Raw genomic sequence first — 23,604 nt, 5'->3', positions numbered from 1 at the left:
ATAAATCCTAACCTAAGTTACAAATACACCTAACACTACACTATCAATAAATTAATTAAATAAATTACCTACAATTATCTAAACTAAAATACAATTAAATAAACTAAACTATAATACAAAAAAACCACTAAATTACAAAAATAAAAAAATCTTACAAGAATTTTAATCTAATTACACCTAATCAAAACCCACTAATAAAATAAAAAAGCCCCCCAAAATAATAAAATGCCCTACCATATACTAAATTACAAAGTAATCAGCTCTTTTACCAGCCCATAAAAGGGCTTTTTGCGGGGCATTGCCCCAAAGTAATCAGCTCTTTTACCTGTAAAAAAAATACAATCCCCCCCAACATTACAACCCACCACCCACACACCCCTACTCTAAAACCCACCCGATCCCCCCCTTAAAAAAACCTAACACTACCCCCCTGAAGATCACCCTACCTTGAGTCATCTTCAGCCAGCCGGCCACCGATGGGACAGAAGAGGACATCCGGAGCGGCAGAAGTCTTGATCCGATCGGGGCAGAAGAAGTCCTCCAAGCGACAGATGTCTTCATCCAAGCGGCATCTTCTATCTTCAATCAACCGCAGCGGAGCGGAGCCATCTTTAATCCATCCGATGCGGAGCCATCCTCTTCTTACGATGTCCTAAGGCCGAATGAAGGTTCCTTTAAATGACGTCATCCAAGATGGCGTCCCTCGAATTCTGATTGGCTGATAGGATTCTATCAGCCAATCAGAATTAAGGTAGGAAAAATCCGATTGGTTGATTTAACCAGCCAATCGTATTGAAGTTCAATCAGATTGGCTGATTGGATCAGCCAATAGAATGCGAGGTCAATTCTATTGGCTGATCCAATCAGCCAATCGGATTGAACTTCAATCTGATTGGCTGATTAGATCAACCAATCAGATTTTTCCTACCTTAATTCCGATTGGCTGATAGAATCCTGTAGATATTGTCATATGAGGGGGCAAATTTCAAAGAAGTTGTGGGACAGCAAAAATTCTTTCACCCTTAAAATGTAAACACAGAAAGAGGAAGAGAATTGTGTCATTTTGGGCAGAAAATATTTCATGGCCTCCAGACCCAGATGGTGAGGAATTGAGCTATATAGAGACGTTATGTCTACTGTTAGCCATTGAAAGTGATTCTCCCATTTCACTTTATCAAGAAGTCTAATAAGATGTTTGGAGTTGCGTAGATATCTAGACTGTTGGGATACTAGAGGTTGTAGTATTGTGTCTAACCAATTAGACAATGGTTCCAATAGGTTGTCTATGCCCAACACAATGGGGCACCCTTTGACATTTTCCAAACTCTTATGGACTTTTGGAACATGTGAAAAGCCGGAATTTTCTAATTCGTTGCATAAAGGTATTGGATAGTGTCAGAGTCAATAAAGCCCATTTCGAGTCCCTCATCCAAAATACTCCTTAATTATGTTTTAAATATATTGGTAGGATTGGTTGAAAATATTCTGTATGACACTTCATCCAATAATTGTCTCTCTGCTTCTTTATGATAATCAATACTGTGCCATACCACTATACTTTCTCCTTTGTCAGACTGCTTGATAGTGATATCCTTTCATGTTTTCAGGTTCTGCTCTAGTCAAATTGGATTTATATGGTGGTAATTCTTTTAAAAGTATAAGATCTTTCTCAATTCTATTATAGAATTATTCTAAGATTGGCCTTATTGAGTGAATGGGGTAGAATATGGACTTGGGTTTATATTTAATGTGAGTGTTAATGGTACTATCTTGATCTGTCTGTTCTTCCTCTAATAGGTTCAACAATGACTCACGGGTCATTTGGTCACTAAAATTACAGATCTGATGTCAAAAATGGAGTGTGGATTTCATTAAATGACTGGTTGTCGTTTCTCTGTGATTCATGATCAACATTTGAGAAGTGTTTTCTTAGAGTGAAGTTTTGTATCATCGATTAACATCAATAAGAGTTTCAAAGATATCAAAGTCCTTGGTAGGCACAAGGCCCAAACCGTAGTTTAAAACTTTCTTTCTATGGCAGTAAGAGATGCTGATGATAAGTTTATCACAAGTGAATCTTGTACTTGTTCTTTCCTTTGGTGGGCCTCAGCTGATATCTGTTTGTTTGTGCAGCGGGACCTCCTGGTCTTCCCTTTTGTTGCCTCCTCCTGTGTTTTTTAGTATAGGGCTGGTACTAAAAAAGCCTTCTCTAGCCTATCCTAATCTGTATCTCTTGAGTTGTCATGTGTTGCTATAGCTGTCATGCATCTTTGAGACAAATTTGATCCAGAAATGTTTTTCTTAGTGGTTGCTTTTTGGTTCTTTTTATTGGCAGGAGGCGTTTGTGGTCTCTAGAGGGCTCTGCTCTTCCAATTCATTAGCACTGGGTGATGAGTCTTCCTGGGAATCCACATATGTGACAGAAAACATTACATTCCTAGTAGCTCTTTCCTGTGATTGCGATCTCGATCTGATTTTAAACTGTCTCCTGGCTTGAAATCTATCTCTTCTTTCCATACATGTACTGTATTCATCTGATAATCAGACCAATCACAAAGAAACTTGTCATGTTTAGTTTGTTTTCAACCACTCCATTCATGGTTTCATTTAGAATTTTGTCACATATGCTATATTCTCTCTGTAATTGGTGTGCATTGAGTTGTTGTTGTAACTCAAGAATCTTTGATCTAATATCTCTTAGTTGTTTTTCTTTATAATCAATGAGCATCATTATTAATCTGAATGAACATTCATCCAGTATGTTGTTCCATTCCTTTTTAAAAGTGTTATCGTCCACTTCAAATGTGGGATATTTGTTAACCCTCAAGCCTCTGGGTATCATTCCTAGGACTACATATTTTTCTAATGTCCATTTACCAAATTTAAAATTATTCTCTTTGATCATAAGAAGTTCAATTCTGGAGAACAAATCAGTTAGATAGAGATCTTTTGTATTTAGAGAGAAAATGTTCTCAAAACTCTGTAAATCTGTGCTCTTTCTTGTAAAAGGGCACTATCACCTTTGTACTAGTCTGGTACAAAGCTTGTATTCAGTTAACAAATATATTACAAATGTTCTATTATGTTTATGATAATGTATTCACCAATGTCATATGCTAACACTACAGGGATTTATTGGGATGTGTGTGTATTTGTATCTAAAGTTTTGTGTGAGGTTATGTGTATCATTTTCCTTCATCATATTCATTCTGAATCTGTATCTACCTGTTTACAACTTTAGGTTTATTATACAGACGTTAAAGGGACATTAAACACTAAGGGCTAGATTAAAAGTGGAAATTTGCTCATTTGCGGGCACGCGATAATTAACCAGCCATTACAAGTTGCTGGTTATTGCTACCATGAGCTTTTGGTAGCAATAAGCGCTCAGAAAATTAACCAGAGATCTGATCTCTCGTTAATTTTATAAATGTGCTCCAAAATAGAGGGCATTATTGTTGTAAATGTATCATTTTTTAGATTAAAACAACTGCACTAGGCAGTTTTTGGGGTTGGTGTTAGTGGGGTGTTAGAAAAAACAGGCACACAATAATGGCAACACCCATGATTAGAAAAAGGTGCATGAAATATATTTATTAGAGATATCTGAATGTATATACCAATGAACATTAAAGAAAACCAATAAATACTGACCTTTAAGGGTTAATACTTACCTTTAGCGTGCTGGAGAGTGTGCTAACCTGATCTTAGGCCTGAATATAAAGACATAAAACAAAATAACCGTCAAAAACTCTGAATGACTTACCATCTATTGATCTGATTGCTTTACGAGCAGAAGGCAATTTAGCCACAACTCCTAATGAAGGCCTTAGCAATCCCGAATATAGTGGATCAAAAAACTAGTTTGGAGAATCAAAAAAGCAAAAAGGAAAAGGACAGAAGCCATATATCAATAGGACAAAGGGAGATTTATATTAGAAGAAGTAATAGATTCAGAGGTGGGGGGGGGGAGAAGAGAACACATTAGAAAACACAATAGAATAATCAGAGACCTCAGTAATAAGGCTCTTAGAACATTTGGTATATTTAATTTATCATCCATTTGTTCAACTGTGAGCCAAATTAATCTTTTGAGGAAGGGTCTAAATTTTACCCCAACTATGTATTCAAACAATGTGGCTACAATAATAGACTTTCAAACATTTGTAAGGAAGGTATCTATTGATAGATATATTGAAATACAAAAGAAAAAAACTCCTAATATGACAGAAAATGTATGGGATTTAACCCTTTGAGTGCTAAGCACTTTCCCACCTGGGTGCTAATATTTTCTAAGGTTTTTTATTTATTTTTTATTTTTGAAAAAACATTTTTAAACTTTTTTTCTTTTTTTACAGACCCCCAATACTTACACTGGCGATTCCCTTTCCAACAGTGGGTCTTGGGGGTCTGTAGCTGCTTAGATGCCTGAGATACAGGCTTCTAAGCAGCATGCCCCCCCTCCTATACTTAACATTGTTAAGTATAAATAAAGTTGCGTGGTGACATCATCACGTTATTGCACGTGACGTCACTGCACATCACGTGAAGCCCCGGCGATGCCTGTCACTCTACAGGCAATGGTCGCCGAGGTAGGAGCGGTTAGGAGCCCCCAGATCTCCCTCAAGGTGGGAGAGTGCTCATGACGGCTCTGAGCCATCATTAGCACCAGAGTGAGAAACTCTGTGACAGCTCAGAGCCGTCATTAGCACTCAAAGGGTTAAAAAAGAGCTGTAACAGATATTTTAGACCTTTATACATTAGAACAGCTGAATAAAGAAAAGGAATGTTCAGAAAAAGAGATTATTATAAACACAAATCTCAAACTATCTTATAAATTTAACCCACAAACTAGTGGGGGATATCTGGCCTCTTTCAATATATTAACTACTAGAGATTTGAGACATTTTAATTCTGTGAGAGAAAAATCTGTCAATAATTTGAGTACATATGAAACAAAAGCACTAAAAAAAATCTTACAAATAATGATGGTATTATCATCTTCCAAATGGATAAAGGAAGTGGTATGGTACTCCAAGATACTGGTATATAAATATATATATATATATATATATATATATTTTATATATATATATAAAATATTATATATATATATATATATATAAAATATTATTTATAATATATATATATATATATATATATAATATTATATAATATGAAGCTCTTAGATTACTATCAGATATAGAAAGCTATGTAAAGATAGAATGTGATCAAACGAAAATGCTAACTAAAGAACTCCATAAATTATTGGAGGAAGGTCTAAAAAAACAAGGATCTGTAATGATGAATTTGACTATCTTATAATAAAAGAACCAAGAGTCCCCATTTTCTATCATCTCCCTTAAACCCACAAATATATTTTAAACCCTCAAGGGAGACCGATTACATCAGGAATAGAGGGGTTGGCTTCTAATTTATCTTTATATGTGGATTTATTCCTTCAGATTCTGGTACCAAAAACTGAATCTTATCTGAAAGATAGCACTGAGCTGCTAACGGTATTGGAAAAAGTGATATGGGATTTAACAGGGTTTCTTGTAACAGCAGACATCAAATCCTTATGCAAAGTCATCAGCAATAAAGAAGGTATTTAAAGGATAAATAATATGTTTTCTATTTATGACTTCCCCACACTTAAACAAAGAGTATTTCTAATTGATAGTATTAGATTAATTTTAGAAAATAATTATTTCAGTTTTGGTGGAAAATATTATAAACAAATAAAGGGAACCACTATGGGGACACGGTTTGCCTTAAGCTATGTAAATCTAGTTCTAGCTAATTGCGAACTAGAATTTATATGGAACAGAAAAGAATATCTGCATAATTTATATATAAAAAGATACATCTACGATGTGTTTATAATCTGGAAGGGGGATTATTCATTCTCACATTTGCAGTCCCCACCTCCTGTTTCCTATCCTCCTACCCATCTAGATTGTAAGTTCCCATGGGGATAGGCCCTAAATTACCCCTGTATTTGTCTGAAAATGTTTGTTTTTTATTGTATTGTTTCTTCGTTGTACTTTTATCCTTGTACCCATAGAAAGCGCTGCAGAATCTTTTGGCACTTTATAAATAAAGAATAATAATAATCCCTGTTAATATTTCTAAACCACCTTAATAAAAATAATTTAGGTTTAATATTTGACTATAAAATCGATAAATATAAATGTGAATTCCTTGACTTGAGATTAATGCTCTAGAGAAAAATATTAAAACTAAAACGTTCTTTAAATCTGTAGACCAGAATACAAATCTAAATAGTAATAGCTGCCATGAGAAAAAAAATGGATATTGAACATACCAAAGGGATAATTCATTAGGATTTTGAAAAATTGCTTTGACATGTCTGATTTCCACTCTTAGGCTGAAATATTGAAAATGAAGTTCTTAGAAAAAGCCTTTACCAAAAAGGAATTGGAAAAAGACATCCTTGAAGTTAGCAAGATGGATAGACAAGAATTATTAAATAGAAACCAAAAAAGTAAAAAGGTAAGAAAACATTACATAAATAAGATGGATGGATACTTGATATCTGATACAAATTCAGACAAGACATTTACAAATAGAATGATAGCCACCTATAGTCAAGACAAGAGGCATATCGAACAAGCAATTAATAAACATGGGCATTTATTACAAAAAGAACCTATTTTAGGGTCCACTTTACCAAATAAAAATTTAATGATTTGCAAGAAAGGGAGAAATGTAAAATATATTTTGTCTCCCTCTGACATAACTACAAAGTTTTTAAATGGGAACAATCAAAAAAGAAAAAAGAGAATGAAAACATTTTGTTCAATAGATTGACTTCCCAAACCCCTACAGGTTGGGATAGATGTGGTTGATGTGGATGTTGTATAAATTGCCCTGAAAAGGCAGTTACTTTTTCCACAATGATAGGGAATTTAAAATAAAATATTTTATTAATTGTGATTCTACTCATGTTGTCTATTTGTTGAAATGTAGTTGTGATTTGTATTACATTGGGCGAACTATACGACCCTTATGTAGACGTATATATGAACATCTTCACAATATTGAAATTGGTTTTCAAAAACATTCTGTTTCTTGACATTTTGATCAGATACATAAAAGAAACAAAAAAGAACTGACATTTCTCGGGATTTAGCATTTGCCCATTAACAGACAAAAGGGGGACCGGGAAAAAAGATTAAATCAATGTGAAACTTATAGGATTCTCAATCTTCATACTTTACAACCGAATAGACTGAATGAAAACTTTGACCTTGTCTCTTTTCTACGATATAAGTATTATGTATAAATGTCCCATTTCTCTTTTTTGTTTTTGGCTTTTTCTTTTGCTTTACCTTTGATCCATCAGGGTCCCCGTGCCGACTGGGATCCTTGATTGATTTGAGTTTTTTTTTTAAGAATATAGAATTTGAAATTTACTAGAATATTTTAATCACCTTCATAATTCGTTAATATAAAGTAGTACTTTAGAATATATTTTATACTAGAATTAGTTTTTTTATTTTAAAGTATATAATCGTATACTTCACATAAAACACTTTCGTGACTAGACCCTAAAGAAGTAAATATCAAATAAGGTATAGTTATAAATGGTTAGTAATGTAAAGTATAGTTATAAATGGTTACTATATTTTGCATCTTAACACAATTTCAATTATTTTTTGTCATAATAGAGTAAACTTTCTTATACAAAGCATCCTCTTTCACAATACAGGCAAATTACAATCCTATGGAAAATATCAGCATACTAATAAGATTTTAAAGATTCTTTTTTCCTGTAAAAAAAAAAAAAGCACTATGTATGTGCAGTGGCGCTCTTATACAAAGTGTCTCCATTTAAAACACAGTTACATAGCAAACTTATATATAAAAGTATGCTCATTCATAATACAGGCTAATCAGACTGGCTTGTACAGATTTCAGCCAGATATTGTGTGCTTTTGCAAAGCACCCTTATTTAAATTACAATTTGATCGAATTGGTCTATATTGATGTCAGTCAGACTTATTTGCAATTGATTGGTACAGTCAGCGTGTTATAGTAAACACAAAGCTGCTTAAAAGGGGAATGGCCAACACCTGAAAGTTCTCACCTGAAGAAGAGGCATGTCCTTGAAACTCGTCGTGGAACTGAGGCCTGGCCAGGCAAGTGTTACCATTTTTAGCTTTTAAGCATTTGTTAACTTCATTTTTTTATACACATTTCTTATTTTTTATTTTTTACTATTTAACAATATCAATTCGCTGTCAACCTTTAAAGCTTGCTATTTTCACACTTCACACTTCATATATTGTTGGCAAATTAGTGCGTTGTATATTTAGCACTTTACTATAGAGCACGAATAATCAGCTCTTTATATACCTTGTATTTTAAATATTTCCTGTATATTCACTGTTTTGTATTCACAACTTGTTACATTTTTGCTCTAACAAGAGATCCTGAAAGTGAGCGTTATGTTGTATGATCTCACTGACAGATTGACACATTTACATTTTCTCTGTGTCTTTTTATTGACTGGAAGTCTTTTTATCTGTAAATAAATTTGCATTATATAACACATATTTAGTAGCGCTCTCCATTTGTTTACTAAATCTGATCCTCTTCTTGCCAGTTAGTCCTGGGAGCCGAGTGCGTTAAAGGGACAGTCTAGTCCAAAATAAACTCACGATTCAGATAGGGCATGTAATTTTAAACAACTATCCAATTTACTTTTATCAACAACTTTGCTTTGTTCTCTTGGGATTCTTAGTTGAAAGCTAAACCTAAGAGGTTCATATGCTAATTTATTAGACCTTGAAGGCCGCCCTCTTATATGAATGCATTTTGACAGTTTTTCACCACTAGAGGGTGTTAGTTTATGTGTGTCATAGATAAGATATATTAATTTTCCCTCAGTTTGGTTGAAATATACACACCGAGAGGCTCCTCTTCAGATTTACTGATATTACAGATTTTATGGAGTGAGTATACTGCACATATATCACTTGGCTTTAATACACACCACAAGCCTTTCTCCTTTGTTCAGTAGAGAAATCTACATAACCAAAGTAATTCTTCAAGGACCTGCGCCATCTGCATATTATCAAGGATTCGTATTTTCAGTCTTTTTGGGAGAGACTGCAAGAAGGCAGCAGGCTACTTTCTAGGAGAGTATTGTATTCTTTGTCATTTTTTGTGCAAGATTTGTTTTGTTTTAAGATCTAACACACTCTGTACATTTCTTTAGTTATATAGATAACACTGAGCTCAAGTACATGGAGTTACTTAGGATTCAGCACTGATTGATTAAAATGCAAGTCTGTCAAAAGACTGAAATAAGGGGCAGTTTGCATAGGCTTAGATACAAGGTAATTACAGAGGTAAAGGTGTATTAATATATCTGTGTTTTGTATCCAAAACTAGGGAATGGGTATTCAAGGGATTATCTATCTTTTAAAACAATAACATTTCAAGTGTATACTGTCCCTTTAAGCCTGTTGTTAGTCCGGGGCTCTGGCAAGAAGAGGATCGGGTTAGTGCTCTCCAGCATGCAAAAGGTAAGTATAAAGGGTACAAGTTAACTTTTTCACCTGTAGCTTTGAACATTTACATTAGTTTTAAAGAAATCAAATGTAAATGTTTAACAAATTGCTCATTACCAAAATGACATCCAAAACAAAACTTTATTGCTGCACAAATCTAGTATTTATTGTTTTTTTTGTCCCTTTAAAGGACTTTTAAATACAGTAGAATTGCATACTCAAAAGACCATACAAAAGCATCCTGAATTTTAAATGAGCAGTAGATTTTTGACAAATGTCCAAAATTTACTTCAATTTGCTGCCTCCTGTATCATGTGGACAACAACAGCAAATCACAGACTCATATACTGTATGTATACACTGTGAACTCTTGCGCATGTTCAGTAGTAGCTGGTGCCTCAGAAAAAGTGCATTAAAAAAGTCTGTGCACAATTTGATAATGGAAATAAATCAATAATGTCTCTTAAAACTGCATGCTCTGTATGAATCATGAAAAGTTTAATTTGATGTTTGGGTGACCTTTAACAGCTAAGGACTGGTGAAAAAAAGTGTACTCATGTGGCCAAAAATTTTAATCTTTCTGAGAGATATAAAAAATGTAAATATAAAGGCCTAGATTACAAGTGAAGGGCAAAACTATCAGCGCTATGAGTGCTAAAAGCACTTACGTTAAATCAACAGCAGTCTTATCCTTGCATTTATGTTACAGATGAAACTTAAAAGTTATTGCTTGAGTGGAAAGCCTCAAGTGCGCTAACATCTGGAGCCTCGATAGCGGCAGCCACGCTAAATCCTCTCTTTATAGACTTCTATGGGGAGCGCTCTAACCACTGTTCTGACTTTCCCTTGAGTGCTAACCCAAAGATGCGGTAAGCTAAAGCTAAAGGTATGTTAAGAAATAATTTAAATGACATTTGTTCTTCATTGGTCTGAGGAAGGGGGATTTTGTCAAGTCACCAGCATTAAAAGCCTGACATCATCCTAAATCCAGTGACTTCAGTCTTTTCCGTTTTTGCTTTACCACTATACACCTGAACCCTGGTCGTTATCCAATTTGTTAGTGAGATTGCAGATCCCACCATGTTACTATATATATTTTGATATTGATATATATATAGATTGATATATCTATGTTTGATATATATGTGTATATATATATATATATATCACCTATAGTTACAGAAATAAAGATACATAAAGTATACAGGGAGTGCAGAATTATTAGGCAAATGAGTATTTTGACCACATCATCCTCTTTATGCATGTTGTCTTACTCCAAGCTGTATAGGCTCGAAAGCCTACTACCAATTAAGCATATTAGGTGATGTGCATCTCTGTAATGAGAAGGGGTGTGGTCTAATGACATCAACACCCTATATCAGGTGTGCATAATTATTAGGCAACTTCCTTTCCTTTGGCAAAATGGGTCAAAAGAAGGACTTGACAGGCTCAGAAAAGTCAAAAATAGTGAGATATCTTGTAGAAGGATGCAGCACTCTTAAAATTGCAAAGCTTCTGAAGCGTGATCATCGAACAATCAAGCGTTTCATTCAAAATAGTCAACAGGGTCGCAAGAAGCGTGTGGAAAAACCAAGGCGCAAAATAACTGCCCATGAACTGAGAAAAGTCAAGCGTGCAGCTGCCAAGATGCCACTTGCCACCAGTTTGGCCATATTTCAGAGCTGCAACATCACTGGAGTGCCCAAAAGCACAAGGTGTGCAATACTCAGAGGACATGGCCAAGGTAAGAAAGGCTGAAAGACGACCACCACTGAACAAGACACACAAGCTGAAACATCAAGACTGGGCCAAAAAATATCTCAAGACTGATTTTTATAATGTTTTATGGACTGTTGAAATGAGAGTGAGTCTTGATGGGCCAGATGGATGGGCCCGTGGCTGGATTGGTAAAGGGCAGAGAGCTCCAGTCCGACTCAGACACCAGCAAGGTGGAGGTGGAGTACTGGTTTGGGCTGGGTATCATCAAAGATGAGCTTGTGGGGCCTTTTCGGGTTGAGGATGGAGTCAAGCTCAACTCCCAGTCCTACTGCCAGTTTCTGGAAGACACCTTCTTCAAGCAGTGGTACAGGAAGAAGTCTGCATCCTTCAAGAAAAACATGATTTTCATGCAGGACAATGCTCCATCACACGCGTCCAAGTACTCCACAGCGTGGCTGGCAAGAAAGGGTATAAAAGAAGAAAATCTAATGACATGGCCTCCTTGTTCACCTGATCTGAACCCCATTGAGAACCTGTGGTCCATCATCAAATGTGAGATTTACAAGGAGGGAAAACAGTACACCTCTCTGAACAGTGTCTGGGAGGCTGTGGTTGCTGCTGCACGCAATGTTGATGGTGAACAGATCAAAACACTGACAGAATCCATGGATGGCAGGCTTTTGAGTGTCCCTTGCAAAAGAAAGGTGGCTATATTGGTCACTGATTTGTTTTTGTTTTGTTTTTGAATGTCAGAAATGTATATTTGTGAATGTTGAGATGTTATATTGGTTTCACTGGTAAAAATAAATAATTGAAATGGGTATATATTTGTTTTTTGTTAAGTTGCCTAATAATTATGCACAGTAATAGTCACCTGCACACACAGATATCCCCCTAAAATAGCTATAACTAAAAACAAACTAAAAACTACTTCCAAAACTATTCAGCTTTGATATTAATGAGTTTTTTGGGTTCATTGAGAACATGGTTGTTGTTCAATAATAAAATTAATCCTCAAAAATACAACTTGCCTAATAATTCTGCACTCCCTGTATATACTGTAGATATACAATATATATATATATATATATATATATATATATATATATATTATACACATTTTAATGTTTTAATGAATGAAGAACAAAACTATGTAAAAGTATGAAGGCATCAGTCACTAGCTAGCTCCTACTAGTGTAGGATATGTGCATATTAATTTTCAACAATCAAAATCAAGAGAACAAAGTATTTTAAATAATTAAAGCTATCAATAATAAATTCATTCATTCTGTTTCATTGCTGTGTAATTTAGCATGGCTTCCTTTAATATCTTCTGGATTCTTTTTTTTGACAGAGAGGATTTCCCTGAACCTTCTTCTTTATTTACCTCTGTCCTCAATTTCAGAGCATATGAGATTTTCCAGTTGCCTTTTCTACCCTCCTTTCTCATTCTATATTTATCACAATAACTCTTTCATTTACCCAGAAATCATGAGGTCTTTTCAAATCCTTTCCAACAAATGTATGAAGTGGTCTGCGTGACTTTTCTTGTGATATTCTAATGTATTATTAAAGCACAGTTATATGTGTTTTTAAAGTGTAAAACGTCACCATTTCCTTTTCTACAGTGATATTACATCCATTAGAAAACGTTTCATGCAGCTTATTGCAGGATTTTTTACCTTTCAATTTTTATTCCATTTTAATTTCTTCTGTACGGCACATCATAGCTATTAATGTGACTTTTTTGAATTTCACTATTTCTTCACATGCTCCATACATATATTATAATTGTGTGCAAAAAAACTTCACTTAAACACATTAGGCAGTGATCATTAAAGGAACATTTAACTCTTTGAGATGGTAATATAAAATGATAAATCGTATATTTTAAAAAAAAATCTGCAATATACTTTCATTATTTATTTTGTCTCCTTTTCCTGTAATTCCATTGTGAAATTCCGAGCATTTCCGTTCCTGTTAGAAATGGAAGTGCAGAACACTGTTATATTCCACACAGCGATTTGCTGCACACTATAGTGACCTATCTATAACTGTCTCTAATTGGCCACAACAGAGAAGGCAACCTAAGTTACAACATGGCAGCTCCCACTATTTTAGAGACACTAAAACTTTACACTTATTTTGTCAATATTTAAACAGCTAATGAAACGTTAAAAAATACATCTATCTATCATTTATTTAGTGTTTGATGTCCCTTTAATACTGAATCAATTTTGACACGAATATTTAACTCCAAATTGGCTCCTCAAATAAGGTAAATTAAATTTGGCTAATACAAATTAATTGCAACAAACAAGGTGTTTATTTTTGAAAACATTTAATTTTGGCTATGTTATTCTATAGCAAAACAAACAGATATGTCTAGTAATTACAAGATGTTCACTCTAGTGGAGGCTGCTGTCTTGCTGTTTTGGTTCCCCTGGGGTTGGTGAACCAAGTGCAGCAACGACTAGCTGTCCCTTTGATCACTGTTAGGAAATCACATTGCAGTAGTGCCATAGGTTTGCCAACTCCTGCATTATATCTGAATTGGGAACTGAAGTTGGGTTCCTTTTCTATGGCTATTCTCAGGACTATTTTTGTTGTTTAGACCAATATTTGTTGGTTCATTAATTAATTTGCTTACAATTGACTTTTAGTCTAGATAGTAGCCAACCCACTATTGTAACAGTTACTAATAGTAATGTCATATGAAGTAAATGGGTGACTTTCAGAATTAAAGTTTTGAAGCAAAAGACTATATTCCCTGCTCTGGATGTTTATATGCTTCCTACACCAAAAACTGTAGAAATGAAAATTGGACTAGAAGTATAGGAGAAGGAGGCGTTTTCAGAGCATATACAAACCTTAATGGAGAGTAGTAAATGTTATAATACAAGGCTATATGTAGAAAAGACGATAAGAGGATCTGATATCTGGTAAAAATAGATTTATTCCAATAAAAAGATAGAATGTTATATAAAATCTTATGTTCGATTGTTTGAACTAGTGATAGCTATAAATGAAGCAATTAAACAGTTAAAACATATAACAAATATAGATCAATTTGATCAAAAGTGTCAGATTTTTAAAATATTTATATAAATAAAAAAGGACAAAAACAATATCAAGGTTGGCCAACTATTATTAAAGGTACCGTTGATGTCTAACAATGAGACTAGTAAAAAGGTTATCACAATATTATCCCAGATAAGTTCATGAAAATGTTATCAAGTATGTATCGGTGCTAGCTCCTGTATAACAGAGGTGGATAAGTGACGGAGCGTATGTGTTATCCCATATGCATCAACACTGCGTGCTGCAGAGTGTGCAATCTGACCTTAGTCTGTAATGGATTGCTCCCTGGGTTCCTTTGAAGTTTTCTGGTATAGGTATTTTTCAATCCTTCGTGTCGCTCCTAGAAACCCTTGCTAGGTTGTAGAGAGTTTGAAGTTCGCCGATATATGGCACTGATACATACTTGATACATTTTCATGAACTTATCTGGGATAATATTGTGATACCTTTGTACTAGTCTCATTGTTAGACATCAACGGTACCTTTAATAATAGGTTGGCCAACCTTGATATTGTTTTGTCCTTTTTATTTATATAAGAATATTTAAAATCTGACACTTTTGATCAATTGATCTATATTGTTATGTTTTTTCTGTTTAATTGGCTTCATTTTATAGCTACCCACTAATTCAAACAATCGAACATAAGATTTTATATAAACAATCTATCTTTTTTATTGAATAAAATCTATTTTTACACAGATATCAGATCCTTTTATGTCTTTCTCATTAATAAGCCTTGTATTATAAACATTTACTACTCTCCATTAAGGTTTGTATATGCTCTGAAAGCGCCTCCTTCTCCTATACTTCTAGTCCAACTTTCAGAAATAAGTAGTGTAGATTTTAATATATTTAAAATCGATCTGACTGGAGACTTAATAATGATCTTATGTGACGAATACCCAGCTACCCCGACTGGGTAGCTCCGCCAAAAGGGTCCTGCTTCCTCCCTGCCGACTGCAGCTATGTAGCTGGCAAGTGACCACAAGCCTGTAGCCACCCCTGATGCCCGACAGCACAGTACTCAAGGTCCCACCCTGTGGCAGACTCCAGCTACCCAGACTAGGTAGCTCTGCCAGAGTTTCCCAGCTATATTCCCCAACCCAGACCGGGAGGGGGAGGTTTGCTCCTTGGAGGGGCAGGCAAAGCTCGGGTGCCCAAACATGTGGCACCAACTGTATAAGCTTTTATCCTCCATGCCAAATGCAACACCTGCCCCCTGGTGAGAAATACTCCGGGACAAGAAAAGGGGTAGAGACCCTGCCAAGTTAATAAGGGGAGAGACCGTCTGTCTCTTCTCCGAGAAGGAGATCTACCGTTGGGGAAGGAGGTCTGCTACCTCTGCTCCAGGGGAAACTGTGCTGTCACTGGGGAGGGAGACCGACTGTCTCTGCTCCCTGTACAGGGGTTCTGCCGCTGGGGAGAAAGACCAACTGTCTCCTCTCCCAGAAAGGGATTCGGTCGCTGGGGAGAGATATCGATACCCGTCTTTTCCTGCAAGGGCTTCTCTGTAAGGGGAGGACGACTACCTCTGCTCCCAAAGGATGGATCTGCCGCTGGGGAGAGAGACCGACTGTCTCCTCTCTCAGGAAGGGGTTCTGCTGCTGGGGAGAGTTATCAACATCCATCTCTCCCTGCAAGGGGTTCTCTGTAAGGGGAGGGAGACGACTACCTCCACTCCCAGGGGATGGCTCTGCCACTGGGGAGAGAGACCGACTGTCTCTTCTCCCAGGAAGGGGTTCTGCTTACGGGGAGGGAGGATGTCTACCTCCGCTCCAGGGGATGGCTCTGCCGCTGGGGAGAGAGACCGCCTGTCTCCTCTCCCTGCTCCTGGTTCTGCAACTGGGGGAGAGAGAAAGGCTGTCTCCTCTCCCAGGAAGGGGTTCTGCTTACGGGGAGGGGAGGACGACTACCTCTGCTCCCAGGGGATGGCTCTGCTGCTGGGGAGAGAGACTGACTGTCTCCTCTCCCTGCTCCTGGCTCTGCCGCTGGGGAGAGAGACTGACTGTCTCCTCTCCCAGGAAGGGGTTCTACTTACAGGGAGGGAGGATGACTACCTCCACTCCCAGGGGATGGCTCTGCCGCTGGGGAGAGAGACCGCCTGTCTCCTCTCCCTGCTCCTGGCTCTGCCGCTGGGGAGAGAGACCGACTGTCTTATCTCCCGGGAAGGGGTTCTGCTGCTGGGGGGAGAGTTGTAATGGTTTGTAGTATAGAGGCGCAGGTGTTTTCTTGATTATGCTCCAAAATTGCCTGAGAATGAGAGGACTTTATTTCTGTGTGTGTAGATCAACACCATATAATTGTGCAGTATACTTACTCTGAAAATTCAGAGTCCAGCTTCTTCTTTATGAGTTAGTCTGAATGGTAAGGTATTCCCCCAATCCACTGTAACTGTGGATACAAAGTGTTGTACTTCAAAAAGCAGTATGTAACTAATACAAAATGTGCAGTATACTTACTCCGATAAAATCGGAATCTGGCTCCCTATACAGCACTCCCGCTGGTGTGGTTGGTAAAAATCCAAAAAGGCAGCAAGCAAAGTTTCGTAAAAATACAGATTTATTTTAAAATGTCACTATGGACAAAAAAGATAAAAGCTCATATTAAGAGGCTCTACGCGTTTCAATGATATCTCGTCTTTCTCAAGAGCTGTAAACAGGTAAAGTGCTGCCTTTGGATTAACACAGGTGCTTTTATACAGGAGTAATTGGTGTTCCTTTTTCCGGTCTAACCGGAGCCAGACTTACAAAACAATTTTTCAATTTTTCAAGGTTTACTTAAGATGTCAATATTGTCAGCCGATTTCTAATTAGACCATTATTAATGTGCAAAAATTGCAAAGATCTGTTTAATAATTGTATAAATCGGATGGCGATATTCGCAGATTTTCACTTTGTTCCTAGGACCAATCAAAGTCAGTTTAGACAATAGTTCCCTTTCGAGTACATATTGGACATAAGTTCTAGATCAGGTCCGCTTCTACCTTTAGACTTACATAGATGTTTTTATACAGAGGTAATTATTATTCCTTTTCCGGTCTAACCAGAGCCGGACTTACAATAAATTTACAAGATTATCAATATTGTCAGCCGATTCGTGTTTGGATCGTGGTTAGTGTGCAAAATTGCAAGGATCTGGTTATAATTGTATAAATCGGATATCAATATTCAAACATTTTTACCTAATTCTTAGACCATCAAAATCGGTTAGACAAAAGTTCCCTTTCGAGTTATGTAGGACATTAGTTCTAAATCAGGTCCGCTTCTTGTGTTATGATCACGTGTTAGCTAAGAGGACCAATCCTGGGTGTTTTGTTTTCCATTTTGTTTTCATTCGATGTGAAGGGATTTTCATCGATGTGAAAAAAGGGAGTCTTTTATCAATTTGTCCAAGTTATAAAGGGGTTCTGCTGCTGGGGAGAAGTTATCAACATCCATCTCTCCCCTGCAAGGGGCTTCTCTGTAAGGGGAGGGAGGACGACTTCCTCCTCTCCCCTGGTTTCCTGGAGCTGTTACAGGTGCTGGGCAGCGGCCGCTGGGGAGAGAGACCGCCTGTCTCCTCTCCCTGCTCCTGGTTCTGCACACTGGGGGAGAGAGAAAAGGCTGTCTCCTCTCCCAGAAGGGGTTCTGTTTACGGGGAGGGAGGATGAACTACCTCGCTCCAGGGGATGGCTCTGCCGCTGCGTGAGAGAGACCGCCTGTCTCCTCTCCCTGCTCCTGGCTCTGCCGCTGGTGAGAGAGAACCGACTGTCTTATCTCCCAGGGAAGGGGTTCTGCTGCTGGGGAGAGTTATCGACATCATCTCTCCCTGCAAGGGGTTCTCTGTAAGGGGAGGGAGGACGACTTCCTCCTCTCCCTGGTTTCCTGGAGCTGTTACAGGTGCTGGGCAGAGGCCGGCGGCTCTCTGCCCTATTGCCAGCGCTTCTGCTGGGGTGACCCCCCTCAGTCCAAGACCATAAGCTCGAAGCCAGACTGCTGATCAGTATCCAGCAGCACATGTTTCCCTTTTTCTTGTATGCCCCTCCTCCATGGTCGAGCTCCATGAATCCCAGAGGGCTGAACCCCAGATCTGTATACCCTTGGCACGCTGCTCAACGAGATCTAGCAGCCTTTTGTATTCTTTGACCAGTGCCCTCTTCCTGTTCAGTTATAAAATCCAGATTGTCTAGCAGCCAGGTTTCCTCCAAGAGATCCAGCAGTTCCTCTTGGAGCCCAGAGATATCCTGCAGACCCTGGTCCGTCTCGCTCCCAAACTGTGGTTCCTCTGTCCTTTTTTGCAAACAGTAATCCAGGGCTGCCAAAGCCCTCTGTGGGGGAGCCATCCTCCAGCCATGGCTGCACTTGCATAATGAGCCATTGGAGGGCCCGGTGGTAGCGTCCTCCAACCACATCTCTTGCTGGACCAGTCCTATATAGAACAGTTAGCCATTCTTTCTTTGGCTGTTCTCCCAGGAAGGGCACTTGCAAGTCCCACCGGACCCAGTACCTCTCATTATTCATGGGGAGGACCTTTCCATCATTCTACTCCTGTTGAAGAGCCTCCCCCCAGAGCTCTCAGAGGGCAAGGTTTATCCATCCCAGAATGTCCTGTTCCAGACAAGGATCTTTCATTCCGGTCAGCTTCTTTTGTACTCTCCCTAGGAACTCTGCCTCCCATATTTACCGGCTACTGTGGCGCTTCTCCTTTGTCAGCAGGAACTTTGTAAAAGAAACAGATCCCACCGCTGCCAACCAATGTGATGGATACCCCAGCTACCCCGACTGGGTAGCTCCGCCAAATGGGTCCTGCTTCCTCCCTGCCGACTGCAGCTATGTAGCTGGCAAGTGACCACAGCCTGTAGCCACCCCCTGATGCCGACAGCACCAGTACTCAGGGTCCCACCCTGTGGCAGACTCCAGCTACCCAAACTAGGTAGCTCAGCCAGAATATCCCTTCCTCTGCCTGGTACAGGCTGCTATGTAGCCTAGGAAAGTGATTCCTATGTAGCCCAGGAAAGTGATTCTAGCAGGAGCCCACCTAAATGACTAGACAGACTAGCATTCAGGTGAAATAAGAACTGCCTTTATTGGGACAAACACACATCGTTTATACACACACACATCTTGATAAACAGGGAGACAATGCCACCGTTTTCCCGCCCCTCCAGACTGGACCGGCGCCTCCATAAGCAACCATAGTCCCCACAGAATCCCAGGACACAGTGGTGACGGTTTTGGGGTGATCCCAGGGGAGGGGTGGCTCTTCCAGGGGTGTCCTTTGATTTGTTATTGGGAACCAGAGATACAGCCCATTGAAGTTATGGGGGTAGGGGTGTCCAAAACCCCCGGTTCCCAAAGCAGCTCCCCTACGGTAATTCCCCCAACCTCTTGTCCTCCTCTTGTCTACTAATCCCCAAAAGAGCGGAGCTCTGGGGCACATGGTTGCAGGAGCGACCAGGGGTAAAGTTAGCGGGTGTCCTGCTGTCCTGTGGCCGACCGGGAGTTCCAGGGGCCCGGCCAGCCTAGGGAGGGTTTTTTTCCTGGTCATACACCAGCTTTTCACAAGACAAGCAATCCAAAGCTTCCAGGGATTGTGGTTGCTCTGAGAGCCCAAAAACCACTAAGAAACAACAGGGGTGAGGTTGTAGGGGGGGGGGGTAGCCTTAGCTGTCTGGTATCTGTGACAATATATATTTTTCTTTGGATAAACTAAAAGAAATAAGAATAATAAATATGTCTGTATAATAGACATTCCCTGAATAGGCTATTGTTTGTTTGTTTTTTTATTTTAATCAATGTTTCTTCATATTTTGGAGCATTGGCTCTGGTTTTATAATATGTAAATAAAAGTTAAGTTTTATCCTTTCAAGCCCCAATATGCTTTCTCAGCTATGAGATAGAATATAGAGAATTAATAGAGTGGTATAAAGTGCTTTCTTTTTTACAAATTTATCTGTAATGATTGTCTTAAGGGGACAGTGTATCCTAATCTTTACTCCCAACTTTAATTTTCTTCCCAATGATCCATTTTACCTGCTGGAGTGTATAAAGTCATTTTTAAAAAAAGCTGCTTTATCTTTATATCAATGTTTGAAATAGCCGATTTTGCTATAGTATCCTAAACTAAAAGTTTCTATACTTAAGTATTGGCTATAGAAAAGTAGTATAAAACATAGCAAACAGAATTATGAGAGATAAGTAATTAAATGTTAATTTTCCAATTATTCCTCTCTGGGCTAGTGAGATTCTTTAATAATGTTCGCCAGTACTTTTATTTCCCTGGTGGAATTATATAAAGCTACTTTAAAACAGGGTTTAATTAAACATTGCAAACTTTTACATAGCAGAGAGCTCTCATTATTTCTATAGGAGACATCTCGCCACTCGCAGGGACAGCCCCCCCCCCTTTTTTATAGAATTCCATGAGGGCTGCCCCTGTGAGTGATAGACTGGAAAAGTGTTGGTCTTTGGGTATACAGACAGAGATAACATAAAGAAGCATGTGTGTAAAGATTTTAATGGTTTGTGGGTTATTTTAAGAACTGAACTAGCTATTTCATGTAAAAAATAAACACAAAGAAGCAATTTCTCAATAATTTTATACTCTGCAGCTGGTATAACAAGCCATTGGAAACACATTAAGGAAAAACTATTTTACAGTACACTATCCCCTTTACAATACAAAGCAAGCACCCAACACACTTTTGCTTTGTAACATTAAAGGAAAGGGAGAAAATAATAGTGGTCTTGTTTGAATAGTTTCAATTTGAACTTATTAGATAATTGTTTTGGCTCTATGGCTATTATCACCCATTAGAAGGATGTCCCATTTGAGCTAGTTAAGTCACCTGAATTTCATATGCAACAGAATCTTTAATGTGATGGTAAATCCACGGCTGTTGACTAAGAGGTGTAAACGTCACCTCAGTGATAAATAGCGTTCTGCCATGGGCGGCCTGAGGAGCTCAGTGCGGCATACGCTGCAGACAAATAAAGGAACGTTCAGCATGAGTATTTTATTACGTAATGGACTGAAAGTCCCCTTTTTTTTAGCACTGGTAAACACTAGCGTTTCACAAACGCTAGGATTTACCATCACTTTAGCCTTTGCTTTTTTACATCCATTGGGGCAAACACAAGTATTGTAAGAAGTAGGCTTTTATCTTGTGGGGTTTTAGACTCTAACCTGGAGGTAAAACATAAGCAGTCAATGGGATGGAAATAAAACAACTATTTAATTTCGTATTAAAGGACACTGAACCCAAACTTTTTCTTTCGTGATTCAGATATAGAGCATGACATTTTAAGCAACTTTCTAATTTACTCCTATTATCTAATTTTCTTTATTCTCTTGGTATCTTTATTTGAAATGCGAGAATGTAAGTTTAGATGCCGGGCCCTTTTTTGGTTGAACAACCTAGGTTGTCCTTGCTGATTGGTGGATAAATTTATCCACAAATAAAAAAGTGCTGTCCATATTCCTGAACCAAAAAAAAACGTAGATGCTTCTTTTTCAAATAGAGATAGCAAGACAACGAAGAAAAATTGATAATAGAGTAATTAGAAAGTTGCTTAAAATTGCATGATCTATATGAATCACAAAAGAAAAAAATTGGGTCCAGTGTCCCTTTAATGCGTTAAATTATTTTTTCACACATTATGGTTCCAATTTACTGTATGTTAATCTTCACAAAACAGTACATTTAGGATTCTGTATTTCGCCATAATAATGTTATATACATTTTAAAACTACAACAAAATTCTGATTTCACATAGGGGTGAATTTACTATTTTTCACAATCTATGAATGCTCTGATCCCTGTCCAACTCACTTCGCATAATAAAACATCATTTAAAAAAATACTAAACATAAATAGTTGTAAGCCAAAAATAATCATATCTAGATTCTCACATTGTCACCCATTTTACATTCATCTAGTGCTCTCATTTATTTTTATACTCAAAAATTTGCATTTACTCAGAAAAACAAGGTTTTGTAAAACCTTTAAAAAGCACAGTACAATGAGATATGCTCTGCTATAGTAAATTCTAATTATTATTATCATAATCACTAAAAGCTAAATCCTTTATTTTCGTAATGGGATCTCTTTTCTTTTAAATGAGAATGTCTCCATACCCTTGAAATAGGACTAGGTTAAAAGTTGGTATTTGTCACTGCTATGATAATTACCTGTCAACTGAGTAGACACAGGGACCACTCATTTGTCTCATTCAAATAAGATCTATTATATCTTACTGCATATTGAGGGTGTGCAAGAGGGGCTACCCTATCCAATTGGATTTAGTTTCATGTGTGTACAGGTCTATTAGATTCTCCCTGTTGCCATGGGGGAACACTTGGGGCGCGATCCAATAAAGATCGTAGTTTGCGGTGCAAGCGAGGGAACCCCCGCCGCCCGCAGTTTCAGCTCGCAACTCGAGCTATCCTATATACGGTGCCGTCAGAGGCTAAAGTGCCGTAAGTCGGATAAACCAGCGCCATCTACCTTACCTACCCCCTAAAGGGAGCACCTACCTCCGCCGCCATCTATCTTACCTACCCCCTAAAGTGAGCCCTTACAACCGCCGCCATCTATTTTTAAAAATATTAACCCCTAATTTAATCCCCCTACACTGCCGCCAGCTATATTAACTATATTAACCCTAATTATATTAGGGTTAATATAGTTAATATAGTTATTATATTATATATATTAACTATATTAACCCTAATTATATTAGGGTTTAATATAGTTAATATCGTTATTATATTATATATATATTAAGTATAATAACCCTATCGAACCCTGATCGGAACAGCCAATAGAATGCGAGCTCAATCTGATTGGCTGATTGGATCAGCCTAATCGGATTGAACTTGATTCTTATTGGCTGATTCCATCAGCCAATCAGAATATTCCTACCTTAATTCCGATTGCTGATAGAATCTTATCAGCCAATCGGAATTCGAGGGACGCCATCTTGGATGATGTCATTTAAAGGAACCGTCATTCGTCGTTCAGTCGTCGGCCAAGATGGATGTTCCGCGTCGGAGGTCTTCAGGATGCTGCCGCTCCGCTCCGGATGGATGACGATAGAAGATTCCGCTTGGATGAAGACTTCAATCGGATGGAAAGACCTCTTTCTGCCCCGCTTGGATGAAGACTGTCTACCCGGATGGAGGACCTCTTCTTGCTCCGCTTGATGAAGTATTTGGCTCGGCTGGGTGAAGACGACTCAAGGTAGGGAGATCTTCAGGGGCTTAGTGTTAGGTTTATTTAAG

This window comes from Bombina bombina, chromosome 2, assembly GCF_027579735.1.
Source record: "Bombina bombina isolate aBomBom1 chromosome 2, aBomBom1.pri, whole genome shotgun sequence".
NCBI classification, from domain to species: domain Eukaryota; kingdom Metazoa; phylum Chordata; class Amphibia; order Anura; family Bombinatoridae; genus Bombina; species Bombina bombina.
Note: the sequence above shows the minus strand (reverse complement) of the source record.